This window comes from Triticum aestivum, chromosome 7B (genome assembly GCF_018294505.1).
Source record: "Triticum aestivum cultivar Chinese Spring chromosome 7B, IWGSC CS RefSeq v2.1, whole genome shotgun sequence".
Taxonomy (NCBI): domain Eukaryota; kingdom Viridiplantae; phylum Streptophyta; class Magnoliopsida; order Poales; family Poaceae; genus Triticum; species Triticum aestivum.
The window spans coordinates 495,833,532-495,855,705 of record NC_057813.1 but is presented as its reverse complement, the minus strand read 5'-3'; positions in this window follow the sequence as shown (position 1 = coordinate 495,855,705).

The window sequence follows — 22,174 nt, the reverse complement described above, 5'->3', positions numbered from 1 at the left end:
ATGTGGTGGCAACGGCAGTGGCCCTGCGCGTGACAGATTTGGTGACCGGCGACGGCAAGGCAGTGTTCAGTAGGCATCGATGAGCATATAGCTCCCGCCGCAAGTATAGTCGGGCCACATCGGCACCTCCCCGTCAGCATCAAGCAAGGTGGCACCCGCTTCTCTCCATGAGGACATTGGGGCACTGGCCCCGGGGATGTGGTGGATGTCGTACGCCGGCTCATGCCAGTGTGGAATGGCTGCGGCCAGCTCTGCGCTACAACATGTGAGGTTGTCGGCGGGGAAGCGTCGATATCAGAGATTGCTGAGATCCCCTTTTAGATGTTCGGAGAGAGGGAGGCTTTGTTTATCCAGGTTCGTGCCATGGAGGTGTAACACCTACGTCTTGTGCGGTGTTCTTGTTGTTCTTTGGTTGTGTCTGTGTTTACAAATACGGTTTTTTTTCTTCTAAGTTTTAGTAAGTGAGTACACTAGAACCCAAGGTTGTTCTAGCGTTTTGCATTGCAGCCCCATTCTTAAATATAAAAATATTGCTGCCCCTTATCTTGGCTGATCCTCTTGAGACAACAGCAAACCACAGATCGTTACTTCAAAGATGCAAATGGTGAAACAAAATTTGAGAGTAAGCATTACATAATCTCCAAGATTTTTTCCCCCGCCAATTCTGAGGAAGAAATATTTCAAGAATTAATCAGAACTTTCAGAATTCGAAGACATAAATTGAAAGTCTTTTTTTTTGTGAATACACAAATTTGAAAGTCTTGAAGATTAGGAAATCAAAAACTTTCATCGTCATGCATTTCGAGCTCAACTTGTTTCGTACTACAAAGAAATCATAAGGTACTCCTACTTCGAGCTCTGTTCGTCCTGTTGGTGTTGGGTTTCGTAGTAATTTCAAAAAATTTCCTACGCACACACAGGATCATGTGATGCATAGCAACGAGGGGAGAGTATTGTCTACGTACCCAACGCAAACCGACTGCGGAAGCGATGACACGACGTAGAGGAAGTAGTCGTACGTCTTCACGATCCAACCGATCAAGCACCGAAACTACGGCACCTCCGAGTTCGAGCACATGTTCAGCTCGATGACGATCCCCGGACTCCGATCCAGCAAAGTGTCGGGGAAGAGTTCCGTCAGCACGACGGCGTGGTGACGATCTTGATGAACTACAGCAGCAGGGCTTCGCCTAAACTCCGCTACAGTATTATCGAGGAATATGGTGGCAGGGGGCACCGCACACGGCTAAGGAATAGATCACGTGGATCAACTTGTGTCAACTTGTGTGTTTAGAGGTGCCCCTGCCTCCGTATATAAAGGAGGAGAGGAGGGGAGGCTGGCCGGCCAAGGGGGGGAGGCGCAGGAGAGTCCTACTCCCTCTGGGAGTAGGATTCCCCCTCCAATCCTAGTCCAACTAGGATTCCTCGGAGGGGAAAAGAGGAGGAGGGGGCCGGCCACCTCTCCTAGTCCTAATAGGACTAGGGGAAGGGGGGGGCGCGCAGCCCATCTAGGGCAGCCCCTTCTCTTTTCCACTAAGGCCCACTATGGCCCAAATAGCTCCCGGGGGGTTCCGGTAACCCTCCCGGTATTCCGGTAAAATCCCGATTTCACCCGGAACACTTCCGATATCCAAATATAGGCTTCCAATATATCAATCTTTACGTCTCGAACATTTCGAGACTCCTCGTCATGTCCGTGATCACATCCGGGACTCCGAACAACCTTCGGTACATCAAAATGCATAAACTCATAATATAACTGTCATCGTAACCTTAAGCGTGCGGACCCTACGGGTTCGAGAACAATGTAGACATGACCGAGACACGTCTCTGGTCAATAACCAATAGCGGGACCTGGATGCCCATATTGGCTCCTACATATTCTACGAAGATCTTTATCGGTCAGACCGCATAACAACATACGTTGTTCCCTTTGTCATCGGTATGTTACTTGCCCGAGATTCGATCGTCGGTATCCAATACCTAGTTCAATCTCGTTACCGGCAAGTCTCTTTACTCGTTCCGTAATACATCATCTCACAACTAACATATTAGTTGTAATGCTTGCAAGGCTTATGTGATGTGTATTACCGAGAGGGCCCAGAGATACCTCTCCGACAATCGGAGTGACAAATCCTAATCTCGAAATACGCCAACCCAACATCGACCATTGGAGACACCTGTAGTACTCCTTTATAATCACCCAGTTACGTTGTGACGTTTGGTAGTACCCAAAGTGTTCCTCCGGTAAACGGGAGTTGCATAATCTCATAGTCATAGGAACATGTATAAGTCATGAAGAAAGCAATAGCAACATACTAAACGATCGGGTGCTAAGCTAATGGAATGGGTCATGTCAATCAGATCATTCTACTAATGATGTGACCTCGTTAATCAAATAACAACTCATTGTTCATGGTTAGGAAACATAACCATCTTTGATTAACGAGCTAGTCAAGTAGAGGCATACTAGTGACACTATGTTTGTCTATGTATTCACACATGTATTATGTTTCCGGTAAATACACTTCTAGCATGAATAATAAACATTTATCATGATTATAAGGAAATAAATAATAACTTTATTATTGCCTCTAGGGCATATTTCCTTCAGTCTCCCACTTGCACTAGAGTCAATAATCTAGATTACACTGTAATGATTCTAACACCCATGGAGCCTTGGTGCTGATCATGTTTTGCTCGTGGAAGAGGCTTAGTCAACGGGTCTGCAACATTCAGATCCATATGTATCTTGCAAATCTCTATGTCTCCCACCTGGACTAGATCCCGGATGGAGTTGAAGCGTCTCTTGATGTGTTTGGTCCTTTTGTGAAATCTGGATTCCTATGCCAAGGCAATTGCACCAGTATTGTCACAAAAGATTTTCATTGGACCCGATGTACTAGGTATGACACCTAGATCGGATATGAACTCCTTCATCCAGACTCCTTCGTTTGCTGCTTCCGAAGCAGCTATGTATTCCGCTTCACATGTAGATCCCGCTACGACGCTTTGTTTAGAACTGCACCAACTGACAGCTCCACCGTTTAATGTAAACACGTATCCGGTTTGCGATTTAGAATCGTCCGGATCAGTGTCAAAGCTTGCATCAACGTAACCTTTTACGATGAGCTCTTTGTCACCTCCATATACGAGAAACATATCCTTAGTCCTTTTCAGGTATTTCAGGATGTTCTTGACCGCTGTCCAGTGATCCACTCCTGGATTACTTTGGTACCTCCCTGCTAAACTTATAGCAAGGCATACATCAGGTCTGGTACACAGCATTGCATACATGATAGATCCTATGGCTGATGCATAGGGAACATCTTTCATATTCTCTCTATCTTCTGCAGTGGTCGGGCATTGAGTCTTACTCAATTTCATACCTTGTAACACAGGCAAGAACCCTTTCTTCGCTTGATCCATTTTGAACTTCTTCAAAATTTTGTCAAGGTATGTGCTTTGTGAAAGTCCAATTAAGCGTTTTGATCTATCTCTATAGATCTTAATGCCTAATATGTAAGCAGCTTCACTGAGGTCTTTCATTGAAAAACTTTTATTCAAGTATCCCTATATGCTATCCAGAAATTCTATATCATTTCCAATCAGTAATATGTCATCCACATATAATATCAGAAATGCTACAGAGCTCCCACTCACTTTCTTGTAAATACAGGCTTCTCTGAAAGTCTGTATAAAACCAAATGCTTTGATCACACTATCAAAACGTTTATTCCAACTCCGAGAGGCTTGCACCAGTCCATAAATGGCTCGCTGGAGCTTGCACACTTTGTTAGCTCCCTTTGGATCGACAAAACCTTCCGGCTGCATCATATACAACTCTTCTTCCAGAAATCCATTCAGGAATGCAGTTTTGACATCCATCTGCCAAATTTCATAATCATAAAATGTGGCAATCGCTAACATGATTCGGACGGACTTAAGCATCGCTACGGGTGAGAAGGTCTCATCGTAGTCAATCCCTTGAACTTGCCGAAAACCTTTTGCGACAAGTCGAGCTTTGTAGACAGTAACATTACCATCAGCGTCAGTCTTCTTCTTAAAGATCCATTTATTCTCAATTGCTTGTCGATCATCGGGCAAGTCAACCAAAGTCCATACTTTGTTCTCATACATGGATCCCATCTCAGATTTCATGGCTTCAAGCCACTTTGCGGAATCTGGGCTCACCATCGCTTCTTCATAGTTTGTAGGTTCATCATGATCTAGTAGCATGACTTCCAGAACAGGATTACCGTACCACTCTGGCGCGGATCTTACTCTGGTTGATCTACGAAGTTCAGTAGTATCTTGATCTGAAGTTTCATGATCATTATCATTGGCTTCCTCACTAACTGGTGTAGGTGTCACTGAAACAGTTTTCTGTGATGAACTACTTTCCAGTAAGGGAGCAGGTACAGTTACCTCGTCAAGTTCCACTTTCCTCCCACTCACTTCTTTCAAGAGAAACTCCTTCTCTAGAAATGATCCATTCTTAGCAACGAATGTCTTGCCTTCGGATCTGTGATAGAAGGTGTACCCAACAGTTTCCTTTGGGTATCCTATGAAGACACATTTCTCCGATTTGGGTTCGAGCTTATCAGGTTGAAGCTTTTTCACATAAGCATCGCAGCCCCAAACTTTAAGAAACGACAACTTTGGTTTCTTGCCAAACCACAGTTCATATGGCGTCGTCTCAACGGATTTTGATGGTGCCCTATTTAACGTGAATGCGGCCGTCTCTAAAGCATAACCCCAAAATGATAGCGGTAAATCTGTAAGAGACATCATAGATCGCACCATATCTAGTAAAGTACGATTACGACGTTCGGACACACCATTGCGCTGTGGTGTTCCGGGTGACGTGAGTTGTGAAACTATTCCACAGTTTTTCAAATGTACACCAAACTCGTAACTCAAATATTCTCCTCCACGATCAGATCGTAGAAACTTTATTTTCTTGTTACGATGATTTTCAACTTCACTCTGAAATTCTTTGAACTTTTCAAATGTTTCAGACTTATGCTTCATTAAGTAGATATATCCATATCTGCTCAAATCATCTGTGAAGGTGAGAAAATAACGATATCCGCCTCGAGCCTCAATATTCATCGGACCACATACATCGGTATGTATGATTTCCAACAAATCTATTGCTCTCTCCATAGTACCGGAGAACGGTGTTTTAGTCATCTTGCCCATGAGGCACGGTTCGCAAGTACCAAGTGATTCATAATCAAGTGGTTCCAAAAGTCCATCAGTATGGAGTTTCTTCATGCGCTTTATACCGATATGACCTAAACGACAGTGCCACAAATAAGTTGCACTTTCATTATCAACTCTGCATCTTTTGGCTTCAACATTATGAATATGTGTATTACTACTATCGAGATTCAATAAGAATAGACCACTCTTCAAGGGTGCATGACCATAAAAGATATTACTCATATAAATAGAACAACCATTATTCTCTGATTTAAATGAATAACTGTCTCGCATTAAACAAGATCCAGATATAATGTTCATGCTCAACGCTGGCACCAAATAACAATTACTTAGGTCTAATATTAATCCCGAAGGTAGATGTAGAGGTAGCGTGCCGACTGCGATCACATCGACTTTGGAACCGTTTCCCACGCGCATCGTCACCTCGTCCTTAGCCAATCTTCGCTTAATCCGTAGCCCCTGTTTCGAGTTGCAAATATTAGCAACAGAACCAGTATCAAATACCCAGGTGCTACTGCGAGCATTGGTAAGGTACACATCAATAACATGTATATCACATATACCTTTGTTCACCTTGCCATCCTTCTTATCCGCCAAATATTTGGGGCAGTTCCGCTTCCAGTGACCAGTCTGCTTGCAGTAGAAGCACTCAGTTTCAGGCTTAGGTCCAGACTTGGGTTTCTTCTCTTGAGCAGCAACTGGTTTGCTGTTCTTCTTGAAGTTCCCTTTCTTCTTTCCTTTGCCCTTTTTCTTGAAACTAGTGGTTTTGTTAACCATCAACACTTGATGCTCTTTTTTGATTTCTACCTCCGCAGCTTTCAGCATTGCGAAGAGCTCGGGAATAGTCTTGTTCATCCCTTGCATATTATAGTTCATCACGAAGCTCTTGTAGCTTGGTGGCAGTGATTGGAGAATTCTGTCAATGACGCAATCATCCGGAAGATTAACTCCCAATTGAATCAAGTGATTATTATACCCAGACATTTTGAGTATATGCTCACTGACAGAACTGTTCTCCTCCATCTTGCAGCTATAGAACTTATTGGAGACTTCATATCTCTCAATTCGGGCATTTGCTTGAAATATTAACTTCAACTCCTGGAACATCTCATATGCTCCATGACGTTCAAAACGTCGTTGAAGTCCCGATTCTAAGCCGTAAAGCATGGCACACTGAACTATTGAGTAGTCATCAGCTTTGCTCTGCCAGACGTTCATAACATCTGGTGTTGCTCCAGCAGCAGGCCTGGCACCCAACGGTGCTTCCAGGACGTAATTCTTCTGTGCAGCAATGAGGATAATCCTCAAGTTACGGACCCAGTCCGTGTAATTGCTACCATCATCTTTCAACTTTGCTTTCTCAAGGAACGCATTAAAATTCAACGGAACAACAGCACGAGCCATCTATCTACAATCAACATAAACAAGCAAGATACTTTCAGGGACTAAGTTCATGATAAATTTTAAGTTCAATTAATCATATTACTAAAGAACTCCCACTTAGATAGACATCCCTCTAATCTTCTAAGTGATCACGTGATCCAAATCAACTAAACCATGTCCGATCATCACGTGAGATGGAGTAGTTTCATCGGTGAACATCATTATGTTGATCATATCTACTATATGATTCACGCTCGACCTTTCGGTCTCCGTGTTCGGAGGCCATATCTGCATATGCTAGGCTCGTCAAGTTTAACCTGAGTATTCGGCGTGCGCAACTGTTTTGCACCCGTTGTATTTGAACGTAGAGCCTATCACACCCGATCATCACGTGGTGTCTCAGCACGAAGAACTTTCGCAACGGTGCATACTCAGGGAGAACACTTCTTGATAATTTAGTGAGAGATCATCTTATAATTCTACCGTCAATCAAAGCAAGATAAGATGCATAAAAAGATAAACATCACATGCAATCAATATAAGTGATATGATATGGCCATCATCATCTTGTGCTTGTGATCTCCATCTCCGAAGCACCGTCATGATCACCATCGTCACCGGCGCGACACCTTGATCTCCATCGTAGCATCGTTGTCGTCTCGCCAATCTCATGCTTCCACGACTATCACTACCGTTTAGTAATAAAGTAAAGCATTACATCGCGATTGCATTGCATACAATAAAGCGACAACCATATGGCTCCTGCCAGTTGCCGATAACTCGGTTACAAAACATGATCATCTCATACAATAAAATTCAGCATCATGCCTTGACCATATCACATCACAACATGCCCTGCAAAAACAAGTTAGACGTCCTCTACTTTGTTGTTGCATGTTTTACGTGGCTGCTACGGGCTTAAGTAAGAACCAATCTCACCTACGCATCAAAACCACAACGATAGTTTGTCAAATAGACTCCGTTTTAACCTTCGCAAGGACCGGGCGTAGCCATACTTGGTTCAACTAAAGTTGGAGAGGCAGTCGCCCGCAAGCCATCTCTGTGCAAAGCACATCGAGGGAACCGGTCTCGCGTAAGCGTACGCGTAAGGTTGGTCCGGGTCGTCTCGTCCAACAATACCACCGAACCAAAGTATGACATGCTGGTAGGCAGTATGACTTGTATCGTCCACAACTCACTTGTGTTCTACTCGTGCATATAACATCAACATAAATAACCTAGGCTCTGATACCACTGTTGGGTTTCGTAGTAATTTCAAAAAATTTCCTACGCACACACAGGATCATGTGATGCATAGCAACAAGGGGAGAGTATTGTCTACGTACCCAACGCAGACCGACTGCGGAAGCGATGACACGACGTAGAGGAAGTAGTCGTACGTCTTCACGATCCAACCGATCAAGCACCGAAACTACGGCACCTCCGAGTTCGAGCACACGTTCAGCTCGATGACGATCCCCGGACTCCGATCCAGCAAAGTGTCGGGGAAGAGTTCCGTCAGCACGACGGCGTGGTGACGATCTTGATGAACTACAGCAGCAGGGCTTCGCCTAAACTCCGCTACAGTATTATCGAGGAATATGGTGGCAGGGGGCACCGCACACGGCTAAGGAATAGATCACGTGGATCAACTTGTGTCAACTTGTGTGTTTAGAGGTTCCCCTGCCTCCGTATATAAAGGAGGAGAGGAGGGGAGGCTGGCCGGCCAAGGGGGGGAGGCGCAGGAGAGTCCTACTCCCTCTGGGAGTAGGATTCCCCCTCCAATCCTAGTCCAACTAGGATTCCTCGGAGGGGAAAAGAGGAGGAGGGGGCCGGCCACCTCTCCTAGTCCTAATAGGACTAGGGGAAGGGGGGGCGCGCAGCCCATCTAGGGCAGCCCCTTCTCTTTTCCACTAAGGCCCACTATGGCCCAAATAGCTCCCGGGGGGTTCCGGTAACCCTCCCGGTATTCCGGTAAAATCCCGATTTCACCCGGAACACTTCCGATATCCAAATATAGGCTTCCAATATATCAATCTTTACGTCTCGACCATTTCGAGACTCCTCGTCATGTCCGTGATCACATCCGGGACTCCGAACAACCTTCGGTACATCAAAATGCATAAACTCATAATATAACTGTCATCGTAACCTTAAGCGTGCGGACCCTACGGGTTCGAGAACAATGTAGACATGACCGAGACACGTCTCTGGTCAATAACCAATAGCGGGACCTGGATGCCCATATTGGCTCCTACATATTCTACGAAGATCTTTATCGGTCAGACCGCATAACAACATACGTTGTTCCCTTTGTCATCGGTATGTTACTTGTCCGAGATTCGATCGTCGGTATCCAATACCTAGTTCAATCTCGTTACCGGCAAGTCTCTTTACTCGTTCCGTACTACATCATCTCACAACTAACATATTAGTTGTAATGCTTGCAAGGCTTATGTGATGTGTATTACCGAGAGGGCCCAGAGATACCTCTTCGACAATCGGAGTGACAAATCCTAATCTCGAAATACGCCAACCCAACATCGACCATCGGAGACACCTGTAGTACTCCTTTATAATCACCCAGTTACGTTGTGACGTTTGGTAGTACCCAAAGTGTTCCTCCGGTAAACGGGAGTTGCATAATCTCATAGTCATAGGAACATGTATAAGTCATGAAGAAAGCAATAGCAACATACTAAACGATCGGGTGCTAAGCTAATGGAATGGGTCATGTCAATCAGATCATTCTACTAATGATGTGACCTCGTTAATCAAATAACAACTCATTGTTCATGGTTAGGAAACATAACCATCTTTGATTAATGAGCTAGTCAAGTAGAGGCATACTAGTGACACTATGTTTGTCTATGTATTCACACATGTATTATGTTTCCGGTAAATACACTTCTAGCATGAATAATAAACATTTATCATGATTATAAGGAAATAAATAATAACTTTATTATTGCCTCTAGGGCATATTTCCTTCAGCTGGCTGGTCGGGTCGAGATGAGCGATGAGCGGATGAGGTTGTTGATTTAGGCGGCGGGTCTTGGTGGGCGTCGCGGCCGGTGTGCATGGCGGCGCAGGCCGATGGCAGCCGTCCCCCTCATGAAGCGCAGGTTGTAGTCGAAGATATCGTTGAAGGAGCGGGAGATGTGCTCGTTCTGATAGACGCAGCGATAGAACTCGATCAAGCGCTGCTCCCTGTATGCGGCATCGTCGGGGTAGTTGCGGTGGAGGGAGTCGCGGTCCATCATGGCCCTGTTGCACTCGGCGCGCACGGCGGCCTCGTCGGGGTGGCTGCACAGTAGCGGCCGGATGGCGCGGACGAAGTAGCGGAGGGCCCACGCCTCGTCGCCCCGCCTGAGCGCGCGGACGAAGCGCTCGAACCTGACGACGAAGAGCGTGGCGGACGCGGAGGGCGTGGTGCTCTCCTTCCTGCTCATGAACGCCGTCACGTACTCGTCCGCCGCCCGCCAGCGGCCCTTGGCGAAGAGGTCGTGCAGGTGCGGCAGGTCCAGCTTGAGCCTCGCCTCCTTCTCCAGCGCGTAGGCCGCCCGGTGGAGCTTCCTCGACTTGAGGAAGGCCAACACGCGCCGCAGCACGATCCACTCCGACTGCCGGTCCATGGCCATCCTGATTCTCTTCTCTTCTCCAAATCCAAAGGACCGATCAAGAGAAGGAAGAAAGGGGCGGCCGGATGATATTGGTTCCACGATCCCTTGCTTGGTTTGTGCATCATTCATCTCTTCTCCTGTGCTTTTATTGATTCCATTGGGCTCGCCGATTCCGGCCCACAGTCCAAACCGCGTCCGCTGACAACTCGCACCATTAACGGACCACGTGTTGTTTTCACGGCTTAACGTAAAATCGGGCTGGTAAAAAAATATTATTACCCTGGTAGACACATAGCGTTGGCCCGGATCGGATCGATCAGCGTTGGCCCGGCCCACTTGTTTTATTTTGAGGGAGCCCGGCCCACTTGTTAAATACACAACACACTACAGGAACCTGTATTGTGAACCTTCTGGACGGTTCCTATCCGGTTTGGGTAACCTTCTAGAAGGTTCTGAACCAGTTATTCCCGTTTTGTTTCTTTACTAGGTTTTCCCTTTTAGTGCTTTTTTCCTTTTCTTCTTATTTTCTTTTCTTATGATTCTTTTTCCTTTTTCCATTTTTTAAATTCACAATTTTTTTTACAAACAATGGTCACAAATTAGAAAAAGTCTTTGCGTTTTCACAAAATGTTCATAAATTCCACAAAATGTTTCTGTTTTCAAAATAGTTGCTATTTAAAAAAATGTCCAAAAATTCCAAAAACAATCGTAATATTCACTGTTTCAAAATGTTGAGGAATTTTCAAAACAAATTGTGTTTAAAAATAATCCAAATTTCAAAAAAGGTTTCCCATTTCAAAAATTTGTTCACGATTAAAAAAGTGTGTTTCAGAGAATATTCAGAATTTCAAAAGATGTTCACTGGTTCAAAAATTGTTTGGATTTTTTTCTAAAAGTTGTATTTTGAAAAAAAATCAGTAATTTAAAAACAAATTTGCCTTTTCAAAGACATTCATTTAAAAAACTTCCAAAATAAGAAGACACATCAAAAACAGGTTCATGATAGTAAACTTTTTTTACGTGAGCTAGGGACTTTATTCATAATTCAAAGTAAACGGGATACAAATGATTTCATGTACTTTCCCTTGCCATAAATGGCGACCGATTGCAAGAGATGATGCAACCTTTGCGAACATATGAGCTTCGAAATTGGATTCTTGAGGCTCAAAACGGAAACATACTTTTTGCCGCATTCCCCTCCGGAGCTAGCCATTTGCGCACACACTAAAGCGGTGCAGTAGTCAAAGAAGTTTGGCGGGGTGCATGAACAACGACAATGTCGAGGTCCTGCAGGTATCTCGTGATAAAACCCATCGTCGTTAGAGGTCTTTGAAGCTCGTTGTCATGAATTCACGTCCCCTGGCCCAACAGATCGACCAAAGGGCGACTAGAACCCGGGCTAGGTCATGCTTGTTCATGGAATCAAATAGCCAAAAGAGCCATACCCAGGCATCCTAAGATTGATTTGATACCACATTCTCCAAGATATCTTCATCTCCCTAAGCCCATACACATCTGGCCATGCGACACTCGAACAAAGAGTGTCACCATGTATCTTCTGCAGCATTACAAATAGAGCACACTGAGGAGGTAGCCATGTTTCTTTCAAACCTGGTTATGCCTATCAGAAGGGAAATATGGGCTATCCTCCAAACGAAGACACCAACCATTGATGGCACCTTTTTCTTTTCACAAACTAGTCTAGCCTTTCTTCTCTTTAGCTTGATTCAAATGACTTGGCCTATTCTCAAGCCAATACTCTCTCTGAGTTTTGATTCTAGTGATCATCCTACATGCGGGACAGACTGAAAAACACCTCTTTTATCATAGCGACATGCCAAAATAACTCCTCGTACTCTTGAACTAAGTAGATTGTTCATGATAACATCAATGTGAGGAGCAATAAAATGTTCCAAGAGAATTTCCCGGTTCCATGTTCTGGTCGCTTCATCTATAATCTTGGAAGCTAAGTTGGGGGGATGTGAACAAGAACATATTGACCAAAGTTTGTAGTATCTAGGGAACCAATTACCATGCCAAATGCGTGTTTCTGTTCTAGTTCCAATCCGCTTAATCAGTCCCAAAGATAGGACCTCCATTCCTTCCCTTATGGATCTCCATACCTGCAAGGGGTTTGAGCCCATCGGTGCTTCTAACAGATCGCCAATATGGATTGTAATGTGTGTTAAGAACTCGAGCACTCAGCGAGCTGGGGTCCTGTGTAAGCCTCCAAGCTTTGTCGTGCCAAGAGCGCTAGGTTAAAAAGTTCAATGTCTCAGAATCCCAAGTCGCCCATGAATTTTGGCTTGGACATAGTGAAACCCATGCCGGCTTCCTTTCTCCCCTTCGGCTTCCCCACCAAAATTTCTGAAGCAATCCATTGATATGCTTGCATAGACCATGAGGGAGCTAAAAACATGACATTGAATATGTGGGTATCGCCTGAGCACCCGATTTAATTAGCACGTCCTTCCCTCTTGATGGTAAGATCTTTTCCATCCACCGCTGCACACGATTCCAAACCCTATCTTTCATATATCTAAAGCAGCCTTTTTGGATTTCCCCACATCTGTGGGACTACCTAGGTATTTTTCTGGCAATGATTCATTCTACACCTCCAAGATATTTTTGACATCACCCCTCAAGTTTCCTGAAACTCCTTTGCTAAAATATATAGATGATTTGTATTAGTTGGACTTGTTGGTTTTTATCTATTTTTCTACGTTCTTTTTCTGTGTTTTCTTTACTATTTCCTTCAGTTTCTTTCTTTCTTTTTTTCTTCGTTTTTATTTTTTATTTCTTGGTTCGGTGTTCTTTGCTTTCTTTGTATCTTTCTCAAATTTCATTTTTGCATCATTTTTTCCTCTTTGTATATTTTCGGTTCTCTTCGTATTCATTGTTTCATTGTTGTTTTTCAATGTTTCCATTATTTTTGGTTTCTTTGGTTGTTCTTTTTCTTTATTTTTCTTTGATTTTCTTTGTTTCATTCTCGGGTTTCCTCATTTTCCTTTGTTTATTTGTCAGTTTTGATATTTTTCTTTTCTCTTTTCAAATATAATAGGAATATTTTTATGCATGTTTAACATTTTTCACAAGATAGAAAAGTGCTTTCTCAAGATAGAAAAGGCATAGCATGTGTTTCCACAAGAAACATATATGTGCTTTCCGTGAAGCACGACCTTGCTTCGATGAGTGAGAAAGTACGACATATGCATCCTGGAAAAAGGAGAAAGCACAGCATGTGCTTTCTGAAAAAGAAAAAATCACAACATGTGCTTCTGCAAAAACACATGTAATCCGTAAGAGGCACAACTGTATTTCCCTATATATGTGTTTAATTTTTTTAAATATATGATTGTTTTAAGTTTTTGATGTCTACTTTTTCCATAAACGTTGTACATTACTCGTACACATCAGAAACATTTTCCTATATATGTTCCACATTTTTCATACACATTATACATTTTTCAAATTCATATTTTGATCTCTACTTTTCTCATGCGCATTATGCATTTATTGTATACATTTGAAACATTATTTTATACACATCTAACCTTTTTTCAATACATGATTAACTGATTTTAAAATACATGTTTTGATGTCTTTTGTTTTTCATGCACATTGTACATTAGTTGTATACATCCGAAACATTAATTTTATACATGTTTATATTTTTTAAATACAAATGAGCATTGTTTTGAAATACATGTTTGATGTCTGCTTTTTTTTCATACAAGTTATAATTTTTTTGTATTCATCTAAAACATTACTTTTAGACATATTTAACATTTATTCAAACCACATGATTTTTAAGCACACGTTGTACATTTGTTTAATACGCGATGAAAATATTTTTAATATGTGATTTAACATTTTTTAAATACGATCAATACTTTTATATAACTAGTATTTTTTTTAAAAAAACTACATATATACATATTAGAAAAAAGGGAAGGCACCTGCGCCGGCCGAATTTGATCCCACACTGCCGCGATCGAAGGTGACCAATCCAGCCATTGCAATGCGTATGTGTGCTTGGGACAATGAGCAATGCAAGTGGCTGAAGTAATTGTGCCCCACCTGACCCATGTATAAGCGTTCCTTCCTACTCTCTATAAGGGACAAAAAATTGGTGCACCGGATCATCTACCTTTTGTCCCTTAAGGAAAATGTACAAAGGGAGAGGGACAAAATACAGATGTGAAGGAAATATGCCCTAGAGGCAATAATAAAGTTATTATTTATTTCCTTATATCATGATAAATGTTTATTATTCATGCTAGAATTGTATTAACCGGAAACATAATACATGTGTGAATACATAGATAAACAGAGTGTCACTAGTATGCCTCTACTTGACTAGCTCGTTAATCAAAGATGATTGAGTTTCCTAGCCATAGACATGAGTTGTCATTTGATTAAGGGGATCACATCATTAGGAGAATGATGTGATTGACTTGACCCATCCTGTTAGCTTAGCACTTGATCGTTTAGTATGTTGCTATTGCTTTCTTCATGACTTATACATGTTCCTAGGACTATGACATTATGCAACTCCCGTTTACCGGAGAAACACTTTGTGTGCTACCAAACGTCACAACGTAACTTGGTGATTATAAAGGTGCTCTACAGGTGTCTCCGAAGGTACTTGTTGGGTTGGCATATTTCGAGATTAGGATTTGTCACTCCGATTGTCGGAGAGGTATCTCTGGGCCTCTCGGTAATGCACATCACATAAGCCTTGCAAGCATTGCAACTAATGAGTTAGTTGTGAGATGATGTATTACGGAACGAGTAAAGAGACTTGCCGGTAACGAGATTGAACTAGGTATTGAGATACCGACGATCGAATCTCGGGCAAGTAACATACCGATGACAAAGGGAACAACGTATGTTGTTATGCGGTCTGACCGATAAAGATCTTTGTAGAATATGTGGGAGCCAATATGAGCATCCAGGTTCCGCTATTGGTTATTGATTGGAGACGTGTCTCGGTCATGTCTACATTGTTCTCGAACCCGTAGGGTCCGCACGCTTAAGGTTTCGATGACAGTAATATTATGAGTTTATGAGTTTTGATGTACCGAAGGAGTTCGGAGTCCCAGATGAGATCGGGGACATGACGAGGAGTCTCGAAGTGGTCGAGACGTAAAGATCGATATATTGGACGACTATATTCGGACATCGGAAAGGTTTCAAGTGATTCGGGTATTTTCGGGGGTACCGGGGAGTTACGGGAATACGAGGAAGAAGTAGTGGGCCTCATGGGCCAAGTGGTGGAAGAGAGGAGGCAGGGCGCGCCCCCCCCCCCCCTAGCCCAAACTGAATTGGACTAGGGGGCCGGCCCCCCTTTCCTCTTTTTCCTCCCTCTCCTTCCTTCTCCTTCTCCTTCCCTTCCTTCCCCTCTCCTACTTGGACTAGGAAAGAGGGGGGAATCCTACTTGGAGTAGGATTGCCCCCCTTGGGCGCGCCTCCTCCCCTTGGCCGCCTCTCCCCCCTTGCTCCTTTATATACGGGGGCAGGGGGGCACCCCATAGACACAACAATTGATCCTTGAGATCTCTTAGCCGTGTGCGGTGCCCTCCTCCACCATAATCCTTGATAATATTGTAGCGGTGCTTAGGCGAAGCCCTGCGACGGTAGAACATCAAGATCGTCACCACGCCGTCGTGCTGACGAAACTCTTCCCCGAAACTTTGCTGGATCGGTGTCCGGGGATCGTTATCGAGCTGAACGTGTGCTAGAACTCGGAGGTGTCGTAGTTTCGGTGCTTGATCGGTCGGGCCGTGAAGACGTACGACTACATCAACCGCGTTGTTATAACGCTTCCGCTTTCGGTCTACGAGGATACGTGGACAACACTCTCCCCTCTCGTTGCTATGCATGTGACGCCCGAATACTTAAGCTACAGTAATCCCCTACTAATGATGCCATGTCATCATATTACTGTTGCTAATTCTCGCTTGATCCTACTCTTAGTTCAAACTGAATTTCAAACTAATTCTCGAGCATGCAAAATAAAAAGTTCAAAGTGTGGCAAATAATCCCTGGATATTTTTCATGTTGGAACCAACCTCTTTTGGTTTCCCAAAGTGCCCCTGGAATTTTATTTAGTGGTCCAGCAACTTATAAAATTGGCCTTTCCATTTTCTAAAAATGGTTAGACAACTCCTTTGGCCTCAAACATTTTGTGACTTCTAGAAACAAGTTGCTTGATTTAAGTGACAAGTGTCGTTTCTAACAAAGCTCATTTAGTTTTACCACTTAATAGAAAACAACAGCTAAAGTTGAAAACAGAAAATAAAATGTGAAAAAGGAGAAAGAAAAGAAGAGAAGTAAGAAGGAGAGAGGCAGCCCAACAGCCGGAGTTGGCCCAAGGCCCACCTAACTCCCTCTTAACCCTAGCCTCTCCCGATCCCCTCTCACTCCCCCTCGCCCTGGATCTGACGGCGCCCATCCCCGTCGCCCTGCACGATCCGCCCACTCCTCCCGCACGAACCCCCTCTCACTCCTCCCGCACGACCCCCCCACTCCTCCGGACTGAGACCACCGCTCCCTCTCGTTCCCCAGCATCGCCGCGCACCCCGCGCCCGATTCCTTGCTGCGCCGAAGAACCACCTCGCCGGCGCGCCCGCGCCCGAGGAACCGCCGTCCTCGCGCCACCGCCTCGCAGAAGCTCCTGTCATGGCCGCAGCCGCCTGGTTCCCCGCGTTCGTGCCGCGCCAAGCCGCCTCCTCGCCAGAGATGGACGGATCCCCGGAGGGCCCGTCGCGGATCCGGCCTCCCTCCGTCCCCTGATGTCCGCGCATGCCCATCTGCTCCGCCCGTCGTCGCCCCTGACCAACGGCCTCATCACCGACGACCTGCACCTCGTCGACCGCCTCTCAGACCCGCCACAGCCTTCCCCGAGCTCACGGACCTCCCCTGCCGCTCGATGTGAGGCTCCCCCTCGATCCCCTGCGCCCCCTTTCTGTTTCTCCGCCGCTAAAGTTCACCGCACTACCGCGTCGAGAGCTTGTTGGGCGCTCGTGTTCACCACCACCGGCCGCGCACACCCACGCCCGCGTCACCCGGCCGCGTGGCCCCCCCACACGCGCCGCCCGCGGCCGCCTCCCCACTGCCCCGCCTGGCAGGCTTCCTTGTCGCCGGTGGCCTCGCCTCGTGCCCCGGCGGCCTCGTCCCGCCCTGCGGGCGAGCGCCCGCTCGGGTGCGCCCGCACCCGGTAGCCCGCCCCGCTAAGGCCCCCATGGCCTATGACACTTGGGGCCCACGCCCAAAAATAAAATGAAAAAAGGATTAATTAAATAATAATTGTTAATCAATTAATTAATTAGTTAGTAAGTTAATTACTACCTCCGTCCCGGTGTATAAGTCATTCGCGTAGTTCTAGGTCGATAATTTAACTATCTAAATATGTATTATATGTGACAAAAAATATATATTTAGAAACTACATCCGTGTGGAAATCTAGTGGTATACTTTTCATGACATATAACACATATTTAATTCCTCAAATCGATGACCTAGAACTACGCGAATGACTTATACACCCGGACGGAGGGAGTAGTTAACTTAAATAACCTGCTTAATAACCTAATCAACCAGATTAGTTAATCAAATGTTGTTTAGTAAAACATGTATCAATGACATGCGGGTCCCATGGGCCCCTCTTGACCAGTCAATGGTCCAGTCAAACGCTGACTGGACATTTGACCAGGGCCCCACCTGCTAGCCCCTTAGACACACTCTGGGTACACTTTCTGTGTACCCATAGCATCTAAATTCAAATTTAATTTCGAGTTAAATTAAATCCAGAAATTAAAAAAATCATTTTAAATCTTTTAAAATTAATATAAAATAAACCGTAGCTCGGATGAAAAAACTTTGTACATGAAAGTTGCTCAGAACGACGAGACGAATTCGGATACGCAGCCCGTTTGTTCGCCACACATCCCTAACCTACCGAACTCCCAACTTTCCCCCTCTGGTTCAGTTGTCCGAAAACGCGAAACACCGGGATTACCTTCCCAGATGTTTCCCCCTTCGCCGGTATCACCTACTACCGCGTTAGGGCATACCTAGCACCGCGTATTACCTCGTTATGCTTTGTGATGCTTTAATTGCTCTGTTATTTATTGTGTTCCACCTCCGTTACTTCTTTCCGGTAGACCCCGAGACTGCCGACGACCTCCAGTTCGACTACGGTGTTGACGACACGTCCTTCTTGCCAGAGCAACCAGGCAAGCCCCCCCTTTGATCACCAGATATCGCCTATTCTTCTCTATACTGCTTGCATTAGAGTAGTGTAGCATGTTACTGCCTTCAGTTAATCCTATACTGCTGCATAGCCTGTCCTTGCTACTACTGTTGTTACCTTTACCTGTTATCCTACTGCTTAGTATAGGATGCTAGTGTTCCATCAGTGGCCCTACACTCTTGTCCGTCTGCCATGCTATACTATTGGGCCGTGATCACTTCGGGAGGTGATCACGGGCATATACTAAATACTTTACACTATTACATTACCTGTGATACTGTTCGGAGATGGGGGCTGAAGGGGCAGGTGGTTCCACCTAGGTAGTGGTGGGCCTGGTTTTCTGACGGCCCCCGACTGTTACTTTGTGGCGGAGCAACAGGGCAGGTTGAGACCACCTAGGAGAAAGGTGGGCCTGGCCCTAGTCGGCGTTCGCGGATACTTAACACGCTTAACGAGATCTTGGTATTTGATCTGAGTCTGGCCATTTGGTCTATACGCACTAACCAACTACGTGGGAAAGTTATGGGCACTCGACGTCGTGGTATCAGCCGAAGCCTTCGTGACGTCAGCGACTGAGCGGCGCGCGCCAGATTGGACCGCGCAACGTGACTTCCGTTGTACTGGAGGTTGCTAGGTCTGCTTCCGCCTGCCCACGCAACGTGCATGTGTGCTAAGGGCGATGGGCCCAGACCCCTGTGCGCTTAGGTTTAGACCGGCGTGCTGACCTCTCTGTTGTGCCTAGGTGGGGTTGCGACGTGTTGATCTTCCGCGACCGGGCATGAACCCGAAAAGTGTGTCCGGCCAAATGGGATCAAGCGTGTTGGGTTATGTGGTGCACCCCTGCAGGGAAGTTAATCTATTCGAATAGCCGTAATCTTCGGTAACAGGACAACTTGGAGTTGTACCTTGACCTTATGACAACTAGAACCGGATACTTAATAAAACACACCCTTTCAAGTGCCAGATACAACCCGGTGGTCGCTCTCTAACAGGGTAATGAGGGTAGGATCGCCGGGTAGGATTATGCTATGCTATGCTACTTGGAGGACTTCAGTCTACTCTCTTCTACATGCTGCAAGACGGGGGCTGCCAGAAGCGTAGTCTTCGACGGGATTAGCTGTCCCCCTCTTATTCTGGCATTCTGCAGTTCAGTCCACCGATATGGCCCTTTACACATATACCCATGCATATGTAGTGTAGCTCCTTGCTTGCGAGTACTTTGGATGAGTACTCACGGTTGCTTTTCTCCCTCTTTTCCCCCCTTTCCATTCTACCTGGTTGTCGCAACCAGATGCTGGAGCCCAGGAGCCAGACGCCACCTTCGACGACGACTCCTACTACACCGGAGGTGCCTTCTACTATGTGCAGCCTGCTAACGACGACCAGGAGTAGTTTAGCAGGATCCCAGACAGGAGGCCTGCGCCTCTTTCGATATGTATCACAGTTTGTGCTAGCCATCTTAGGGCAACTTGTTTAACTTATGTCTGTACTCAGAAATTGTTGCTTCCGCTGACTCGTCTATGATCGAGCACTTGTATTCGAGCCTTCGAGGCCCCTGGCTTGTATTATGATGCTTGTATGACTTATTTTATTTTAGAGTTGTGGTGTGATATCTTCCCGTGAGTCCCTGATCTTGATCGTACACGTTTGCGTGTATGATTAGTATACGATTGAATCGGGGGCGTCATAATGCATCACCATGATCTTGCGTGTGCGTAGGAAAATTTTGAAATTACTACGTTCCCCAACAGTGGCATCCGAGCCTGGTTTTATGCATAGATGTCATATGCACGAGTAGAACACAAGTGAGTTGTGGGCGATATAAGTCATACTGCTTACCAGCATGTCATACTTAGGTTCGGCGGTATTGTTGGATGAAGCGGCCCAGACCGACATTACGCGTACGCTTACGCGAGATTGGTTCTACCGACGTGCTTTGCACACAGGTGGCTGGCGGGTGTCAGTTTCTCCAACTTTAGTTGAACCGAGTGTGGCTACACCCGGTCCTTGCGAAGGTTAAAACAGCACCAACTTGACAAACTATCGTTGTGGTTTTGATGCGTAGGTAAGAATGGTTCTTGCTAAGCCCAGTAGCAGCCACGTAAAACTTGCAACAACAAAGTAGAGGACGTCTAACTTGTTTTTGCAGGGCATGTTGTGATGTGATATGGTCAAGACATGATGAGTTATAAGTTTTTGTATAAGATGATCATGTTTTGTTGAAGTTATCGGCTACAGGCAAAAGCCTTATGGTTGTCTCTTTATTGCATAAGATGCAAGTGCCAAATAATTGCTTTACTTTATCGCTATGCGATAGCAATAGTTGCAAGAGCAATAATTGGCGAGATGACTATGTGACGACACATTGATATAGATCAAGATGATGGAGATCATGGTGTCATGCCGGTGACGTTGGAAATCATGACGATGCTTTCGAGATGAAGATCAAAGGCACAAGATGGTGATGGCCATATCATGTCACATATTTTGATTGCATGTAATGTTTATATTTTATACATCTTATTTTGCTTAGTTCGGCGGTAGCTTTATAAGATGATCTCTCACTAAATTATCAAGGTATAAGTGTTCTTCCTGAGTATGCACCGTTGCGAAAGTTCTTCATGCTGAGACACCACGTGATGATCGGGTGTGATAGGCTCTACGTTCAAATACAACGGGTGCAAAACAGTTGCACATGCGGAATACTCAGGTTAAACTTGACGAGCGTAGCATATAACAGATATGGCCTCGGAACACGGAGACCGAAAGGTCGAGCGTGAATCATATAGTAGATATGATCAACATAGTGATGTTCACCGTTGAAACTACTCCATCTCACGTGATGATCGAACATGGTTTAGTTGATATGGATCACGTGATCACTTAGAGGGTTAGAGGGATGTCTGTCTAAGTGGGAGTTCTTAAGTAATATGATTAAATTGAACTTAAATTTATCATGAACTTAGTCTTGATAGTATTTTACAAATTATGTTGTAGATCAATAGCTCTCATTGTTGCTTCCCTGTGTTTATTTTGATATGTTCCAAGAGAAAACTAAGTTGAAAGATGTTAGTAGTAATGATGCGGATTGGATCCGTGATCTGAGGTTTATCCTCATTGCTGCACAGAAGAATTATGTCCTTGATGCACCGCTAGGTGACAGACCTATTGCAGGAGCAGATACAGACGTTATGAACGTTTGGCTAGCTCAATATGATGACTACTTGATAGTTTAGTGCACCATGCTTAACGGCTTAGAATCAGGACTTCAAAGACGTTTTGAACGTCATGGACCATATGAGATGTTCCAAAAGTTAAAGTTAATATTTCAAGCAAATACCCGAGTTGAGAGATATGAAGTCTCCAACAAGTTCTATAGCTAAAAGATGGAGGAGAATTGCTCAAGCAGTGAGCATGTGCTCAGATTGTCTGGGTACTACAATCGGTTGAATCAAGTGTGAGTTAATCTTCCAGATAAAATAGTGATTGACAGAATTCTCTAGTCACCATCACCAAGTTAGTAGAACTTCATGATGAACTATATTATGCAAGGGATGACGAAAGTAATTCCCAAGCTCTTCGTGATGCTGAAATCAACAAAGGTAGAAATCAAGAAAAACATCAAGTGTTGATGGTTAACAAGACCACTGGTTTCAAGAAAAGGGCAAAGGGAAGAAGGGGA